Source organism: Bison bison, unplaced genomic scaffold, assembly GCF_000754665.1.
Source record: "Bison bison bison isolate TAMUID 2011002044 unplaced genomic scaffold, Bison_UMD1.0 scf7180017863957, whole genome shotgun sequence".
NCBI classification, from domain to species: domain Eukaryota; kingdom Metazoa; phylum Chordata; class Mammalia; order Artiodactyla; family Bovidae; genus Bison; species Bison bison.
In genome coordinates, this window is record NW_011494529.1 from 3231524 (window position 1) to 3238293 (window position 6770).

Genomic DNA, 6770 nt, shown 5'->3' on the forward strand with positions numbered 1-6770 from the left:
CTTTTGGAGAGATGCAGGAATTGCAAAGACAGTGCCAGACAGCACTAGCATATGCTTATTTTTCTAGCTCAATGTGGGCAGCCTTTCTTAAACATTTTGTATAAATATATTTATTCTCCCACTGAGACCTTGCCTGCCAGGTTCAGGAACAACTGAGTAAGCAGATGCATTATAAATCGAGGAAAGAAAAGAAAGGATTGCCATGGAAATGCTGATGGCCCCTTTATTCTAGCTGAGTACATTGCCCTGGTATAATAAATTACTGGTTGATGCATTGATGATAAATCTATAGTGGTTTTCATATTCAAAGTAAAAGATATTTCACTCTGTCTTTGCTGGAGATGTAGTCAGAAGGCAAGGAAATGTTGACATCCGGTGGGCAGGATTGAAAAAAAAACACACACACACAGACCCTTTGGTGTACAACCCACATTTGCAAGCTGTCTGCGTTTCTTGTATTGGCCTCAGCTTTGACAAATGTAAAAAAGTCACTAATATTTTGACACTCTGCCTGCCCAAGTCTGATACCAGCTGGCTGTGAAGCCACATACTCATTGTTCTGCTGGATTTTAAAGACTGGGTCCCAGCCAAAGGACTGGACTGGATCCATTCATTCATTTTCAAGATTGAAGTTGCAGCTTAACTGTAATGACCATTTCTCAACTCAATCTGGAAACCTCTTCCAAACCCAACAGATGCCTGAGAGGCAAATGTGCATTTGGATTAGAAACGATTCTCTCAGATAAAGAAACAAACGGTGATCTTTGATTCAGGAAAGAATTCTTTGCTTTGAGAGCAATTAATACTTTGTATATTGATTATGTCTTACTTTATAAAATGCTCATGCTTTTGGAACCTTAGTAAAAATCCTTATCTTACCATTTTAAATTAAATGAGTATTGAAATTGCAGAGAAATTATGACCCCAATTATGAAAAAAACATGCCCAGAGAAACACTGGAAGAAAACACCCCAAATGTCAAAAACATTAACAGTGGCAAGGGGGAAATGTTTAAGGTTATGGTGAGTTTTTCCTTTTTACTTTTATATGGTTTTCTTCTATAATATGTTTTAAGTTTATAATTGGAGAAAGAAAATAAACTATTCATTCTTTTGAAAACATACTGTTTCTTTTACTGTATTTTCAGCTCCAGTGACCATATTGTTCTAGTAATCATAAGCAACTATTGCTAAAGTGTGCTACAGCCATGGAAAATAAAACCACTCTATAATCTACAATATCTTTGCTTTCTACTTCTAAAAAAATGCTCCCCTGCTGTGTGTTCCTGCTGTCTCATTTTTCCAGTCACTTAATAATTGGAGACATTAACCCTGATCACTTGCAAATTTTCCATTTAAATTTATTTTCAGGTAAGCAGATGCTTGGGAAAACTGCCATCAGAGGGCTGTAGGAGAAAGGGAGTTATAACTTGATCCTGAAATCATTTGAGGGAATTATTTTCAGGCCATGATGAGATACCTATATACTTTAGTGTCAGAGTAATCTTTGAGAAATAATTTGTATTAACACTTTTTATATAAATCAATTTCTTGTGTCCTTCTATGGGCCAGATTCTGTATGAAGGACTTGTATGTGCTATTTCATGTCACCCTCAGACAACTTTATGAACTATATACCTTCATCATATACACTTCAGTTGAGGAAACTGATCTTATAAAGTTGAAAATTTTGAATCTATTGATATGTTAGTTTGATATTCGGTCATCCATAGGGTTGCAAAGAGTCAGACACAACTGAGCGACTGAGCACCCAAGCATTGTTTACCCTTAAGTTATGGAATTTTATATCAGAAAGACTTTGCTTTTGGTCTCAGTGCCTTGACTTAGAAGCTGGGGACTCTAGTCAATCAGTGTGCCTCTTTAAGGCCCAGTTTCTCTGTCAGTAAAATGGGGATAATAAAAAATTCGAAGACACAGGGCAACTGCAAAGACTAAAGCAATGTCATCAGCATCTATTGGAGAAAAGTGCTCTCATTCCAGCGCATCCCTTCCAAATAAAATCTGCTGAAAATGAACATAGAGATAGGCTTCTTTGGAAACGTTTCTTTATCCTTCCTGTTAAAATTTGACAGTATTTCTCCACAGCCTGTAGCCACATTCATCTCTTTGGCTCGTGCTGCATTGATTAAAAAGTGGATTGCCAGCAGTCATCTGTGATCGTGTACCATGGAAGGGCTGCTCTTCTCTTCCTCCACCCAGTTGTCCCATGCACTATTCATGAGTTCTACAATATTCCAAACTTTAATTTCTACAGATTAATTCTCACTAATTATTCACCATTTGAACCTTTGCAGGAGAATTCCAGTGAATGCTCTTCCATCCTGAGGCAGGGAAGGCAATGTCGAATCGTTTTCTGATTTCAAGTGGAAAACAAACTAATTATGTGGAAATATGATAATAGATTGCGCTGCAGGGACCAGTCCTCTGCAGGCTTCAAAATGTTTGCTTATGATCGGCCCTTCGTGTTATTTCTTCCAGGAGGATCTGCCCTTTCATAATGCATCAACATTATTGACTGGCCTGTGATTCCTTACTTGGAGTTAAGATAATTTGCATAATTGTATATTACTTCCGTCTGGTGGAAACAAACAAGATGTTCGGGTGCTAATCATCAAGCAGGCAGCAGTGACTGCTGGGAAAAATAGCATGAGTCAAGTCCAAAAACAACGAAGAGCAGCTTCTTTCTTTAGCATCTTTCACCAGCTTTTCTAGACCCAGCTTTCTATGCCACTTGGCCACAGGCATTGTTCTTTCCTGACAGTCCAAACTTAGGAGGTTGCTGGGGTTAGTCATATGTACTCCAAATCCGTAAAATTATAAAACATCCTTAGGTTGTGAATTTTCATATGCATTTGTGTTTGTTCAGGTCATTTCTTCTACTTGAAATGTCTTCCTTCTTCTGTCTGGCAGCAAGTTTCTTGTCCTTCAAAATCCAGCTCAAATGCCTTTCCTACTCAGTGTGCATTGTTCTCTAAGCGAATAAATACCAGATGAACACAATAGGTATTACACAAATTAATTCTCATTGCTTTGCTTAACAGTTTTTGACTTTCTGGTTTTCTAGTTCTACTTTAGGCATTCAGGATAGAGTAACCAAATAAGAAAACAAATCATGCTCCTTTTCTTCAATTATTTAATGTTCTTCTTCTCTGTAGTAATTCATATTCCTATTTAGCAGTATTTATTCTGCCTTGTCATGCACCTGATGAACACCGTCATAGCTTACTTATATCTATAAACCCTTGACCAAGTACGTAGTAAGTGCTAAATAAATGTCCATTATACTTGAAGTTTCAGGAGAGTGGATCATGCAAACTGATGAATTACATCATAGATGCAAATGCTTGCCAGCTCCAGGTGATTTGTAGTGGCTGCATGAAGTGCTGAGAAAAGAATTTTGAGTCTGCTTATGCTTAGTGGAAAAGTTTTCTGTGATTGATTAGTCATGTCTGCAACGGGAGACCAGCAAACCATATATCATGTATTTGCATTCTTATAGTAGAGGTTTAACCTTGGGCATGTTCCAGATGATCAGTGTAAGTATATACATTTAGTGAGTGAAATTGATGAATATCAGGGTTAAATTGGTTATGATCCACCAAGGGGATTTCAGCATTGTGATTTTGAACATTAAACTCTTGAAACAAAACATTTTGATTTACTTTTTATGGAAATCAAGTGTGTGTGCTAAAGTTGCTTCAGTCATGTCTTACTCTGTGCGACCCTATGGACTATAGCCTGCCAGGCTCCTCTGTCCGTGGGATTCTCCAGGCAAGGATACTGGACTGGGAAAAAAAAAAAAAGAATACTGGAGTTGGTTGTTATGCCCTTCTTCAGGGAATTTTCCTGACCTAGAGATCAAACCCATGTCTCTTAAGTCTCTGCATTGATAGGTGGGTTCTTTGCCACTAGCACCACCTGGGCAGCCCATAAAATCTGTCATTATTGGGCTAGGCACTTTCCATATACTATGTCATCTAATTTGTCACAGCAACACTGTTTATTAGGTCATTAAAAATATTTATTTATTTGGCTCCATCAGGTTTTAGTTGTGGTGTGTGGGCTCCAGAGTACACAGGTTCAGTAGTTACGGCATGTGGTCTCAGTTGCTCCATGGGATGTGGGATCTTAGTTCTCTGACCAGGGGTCGGACTTGCATCCCCTGCATTGGAAAGTGGATTCCTAACCACTGGACCACCAGGGAAGTCCCTTATTAAGTCATTTTAATCCCAGGTGGTGCAGTGATAAAGAATTCACCTGCCAATGCAGGAGATACAGGTTTGACCCCTGGGTTGGGAAGATCCCCTGGAAGAAGAAATGGCTACCTACTCCAGTATTATTGCCTGGACAATTTTATGGACAGAGGAGCATGGTGGGCTATATAGTCCATGGGTTGGAAATAGTTGGACATGACTGAGTGACTAAGCAGCTTTATACAGTAATCCCATTTTATAGATTTAGAAACTGAAGCTCAGAAACTCAGCCTGGATGAAAAGATTATGAATAGAAAATCTAAAATTCAAGTTCAGTTTGTTTTTATTTGAAAGTTCATGGTTTTTTCCATCATCCTCAATACAAATTGCCATTTAGTTCTAGTCTAAAGCATTTTGTTTTACTCTCCTGAGAAAGGAGCCACATTTACCTAGTGGGTAATGAGCCAACTATATGTGAAGTGAAAGTCGCTCAGTTGTGTCCAACTCTTGGCAACCCCATGGACTAATCTGCTAGGCTTCTCTGTCCATGTAATTCTCCAGGCCAGAATGCTGGAGTACTTAGCTGTTCCCTTCTCCAGGGGATCTTCCCAACCCAGGGATCGAACCCAGGTCTCCTGCACTGCAGGTAGATTCTTTACCATCTGGGCCACTATATGTGAGGAATTCCAATGATTGTGATCTTTGTGGGTATTAGAGGAGCAGGGACCTCATGTAAGAGTGTGAGTGCAGACAGATTGAAGAATAGAAGTGGCTTAAATGGTTAAGAGGTTGAAAATGCTGAAAATGAAAGACAACTCCTTTTCTTGAGTGTCTTGCTTGCCAGGCATTGTGTTTCATGCTGAATGATTTTCTTGAACACTTTATGGTGAGCATTACTAGTGCCATTTCTAAAAATAAGGGAAAATAGGCTCAGAAAAATTGATTAACTATATTAATGACCAGAGAGATATTATTTATTTTACTCATCAAGTACTGTATCCGTAATTCAATACTGAGTTTTCTGTCTAGCACAAATCAGACTGTAAAGAAACAAATAAATACATAGAAATATATTTTTGTAATGGTTAGTAAAAAAGTAAACCGGATTTTAAGTCTGAATCTGTTCACATCTAAAGCCTACACTATTTCTATTATGTCATGCTGTCCTTGAGAAGTTTGAAATGTGCTTGTGACTTTGAAGCCAGTTCCATTTTTCAAGGATAACTTCTTACACAGTTGCCTCAATGCAGCTGGTCCTTTGGAAAAAATGTTTATAAGAAGGCTTGGCAGGTTTCTTGGACATTAAATATCTCTTACAAAATAATATTTTGATGGATTACATGTAAATGAATCAGAAACATATGGCTTCCATTCCCTTTAGAGTGCACACACAGAATGATTTTATGTGTTTGGCAAAATGGATTTTCCTGAATGCCACCTTTATGTACCCCTCCCTTTCCATTCCCCAGTGCATTATGTCCAAGAAGACTGAGAAATCTTCTATGAATCCCACAGAAACTTGGATCCTTCCATCTCTGCTTCTGACTTCACACTCATATGAAGGTCATTTTACCCTTATATTTCCTAGAGCAGTCATGGTGGTGGTGGGTTAGTTGATAAGTCATATCCAACTGTTGCTACTGCAAGGACTATAGCCCGCCAGGCTCCTCTGTGAATGGAATTTCCCAGGCCAGAATACTGGAGTGGGTTACCATTTCCTTTTCCAGGGGATCTTCCTGACTCAGGGATCAAACCCACATCTCCTGCATTGCAGGTGGATTTTTTACTGACTGAGCCACAAGGGAAGTGGTAGCTGCTACTCAGTGAGACAAGCTAGTAGCTTGCTTAGGCCTTCCCTAGAAGATAAGACTATCATCACAATAGATACCTGTTTAGCTTCTTTGGAATGTTGAACATTCCACTCAGTCATTGCAAATAAAGAGACTTCCTCCTCATGTACAGTGTTAAGTCATGTGAACTTTATATTATTAATGTGTACATGTTTTGAGCTTTTGTGCCATGGGGCATTTCATCTGAAAATCTGGACTGTGCAGCATCAGATATTTATTTTGAATAGATTGAGGCTATTACCTTGTCTGTGGAGTATAAAATGCACCCATCATGACCTCATATCAAAGGTTGTTACCACAACATACACACTAGTGAAGCTGCAGAACAGACTGATGACCAGCTGGACCACAAAGAAAGTCAGGAGGGCCTATTAGGTTTAGGAAGATGTTTTTATATCCATTCTCAAAAGCCAGTAAGTAAACTATAATGGTTGATATTAATATTTGCCTTCAGTTCAGTTCAGTTCAGTCACTCAGTCATGTCTGACTCTTCGCAACCCCATGAATCGCAGCTCACCAGGCCTCCCTGTCCATCACCAACTCCCGGAGTTCACTCAGACTCAAGTCCATCGAGTCAGTGATACCATCCAGCCATCTCATCCTCTGTCATCCCCTTCTCCTCCCGCCCCCAATCCCTCCCAGCATCAGAGTCATTTCCAATGAGTCAACTCTTCGCATGAGGTGGCCAAAGTACTGGATTTTCAGCT